The following is a 1,961-nucleotide window of genomic DNA, read 5'->3' as shown; positions in this document are numbered from 1 at the left end:
CCACAACTAGACTGAAGAACAAATTGACAGCAACTTGTCTGTTCCCCTTCCCCCAATTCCCCAGCGCAGTTCCCATCCCCCAATTCCCCAATTTAAAAAAAAAAAAAGAATGTTTAAGGAACTTAGTAAGGACATAGAGAAGGATAGAGAAATCATAACAAGTAACCAGTTCAAATTAAAGAATACAATAACTGAAATGAAGAACACACTCGAAGGAATCACTAGTAGATTAGATGAAACAGAGGATCAGAACAGCGATTTAGAAGACAAAATAGCACAAATCACCCAGTTGGAACAATAAAAAGAAAAAAGAATAGAAAACAATGAAAATAGTGCAAGAGACCTGTGGGACAACATCAAGAGAAACAACATTCGCATCATAGGAATACCAGAAGGAGAAGAGAAGAAGCAAGGGATTGAGAATGTATTTGAAGAAACAATGACTGAAAACTTCCCTACACTGGTAAAGGAAATCAACATACAAGCCCAGGAAGTGCAGAGAGTTCCAAACAAGCTGAGCCCAAACAGGTCCACACCAAGACACATCATAGTTAAAATGGCAAAGATTAAAGACAAAGACAGACTCCTAAAAGCAGGAAGAGAAAGTCAGCAATTTACATACAAAGGAACTCCTATAAGACTAGCAGCTGACTTTTCTACAGAAACTCTGCAGGCTAGAAGGGAGTGGCAGGAAATATTCAAGGTGATGCAAAATAAAGGCCTACAACCAAGATTGCTCTACCTAGCACGGCTATCACTTGAAATTGAAGGAGAGATGAAGAGCTTCTCAGAAAATAATAAGCTTAAGGAATTCATTACCACCAAGGCAGCATTGCAGGAAACATTAAAAGGGCTTTTTTAAACAGAAGAAAGGGGAAAACAAGCTAACCAAGGAAGACCAGAAATACAAATAACAAAATGGCAATAAATGTGCACCTATGAATAATCACTTTAAATGTGAATGGGCTAAATGCTCCAATCAAAAGACATAGAGTGGCTGAGTGGATAAGAAAACAGGACCCATGCATATGCTGTTTACAAGAGACTCGTCTCAGATCAAAAGACACACACAGACTGAAAGTAAAGGAATGGAATAAGATATTTCATGCAAATGGAAAATGAGAAAAAGCTGACGTAGCAATACTTATTTCAGATAAAATAGACTTTAAAATGAAGACTACAATAAAAGACAAAGAAGGGTACTACATAATAATAAAGGGATTGATGCAAAAAGAGAACATAACCCTAGTAAACATCTATGCACCCAACATAGGAGCTCCTTAGTATATAAAACAGATTTTGACAGACATAAAGACAGAGATCAACAATAACACTTTCATAATAGGGGACTTCAACACCCCATTGTCACCGATGGGCAGATCCTCCAGATAGAAAATCAACACAGAAACAGTGGCCTTGAATGACACTTTGGACCAGCTGGGTTTAATCGATATTTTTAGAGCATTTCACCCCAAAGGAACAGACTATACATTCTTCTCAAGTGCACATGGAACATTTTCCAAGATAAACCACAAAACAAGTCTCAATAAATTTAAGAAGATTGAAATCGTATCAGGTGTCTTCTATGACCACAATGCTATGAAACTAAAAATTAATTATAAGAAGAAACCTGGAAAGCACACAAATGCATGGAGGCTAAATAACATGTTACTAAATAGCGAGTGGGTCAAAAATGAGATCAAGGAGGAAATCAAAAGCTATCTTGAGACAAACAAAAATGAAAACACAACAACCCACAATCTATATAAAATGCAGTGAAAGCAGTCCTAAGAGGGAAATTCATAGCAGCACAGGCCTATCTAAAGAAACAAGAACAATCTCAAATCAACAGACTATCTTTATACCTAAGGGAACTTGAAAAAGAACAGCAAAACAAACCCAAAAGGAGTACAAGGAAGGAAATAATAAAGCCCAGAGCAGAAATAAATGAAATAGAGACC

This window comes from Hipposideros armiger, unplaced genomic scaffold (genome assembly GCF_001890085.2).
Source record: "Hipposideros armiger isolate ML-2016 unplaced genomic scaffold, ASM189008v1 scaffold_144, whole genome shotgun sequence".
Taxonomy (NCBI): domain Eukaryota; kingdom Metazoa; phylum Chordata; class Mammalia; order Chiroptera; family Hipposideridae; genus Hipposideros; species Hipposideros armiger.
The sequence above is the reverse complement of the archived record's forward strand: the minus strand, read 5'-3'. Positions refer to the sequence as shown.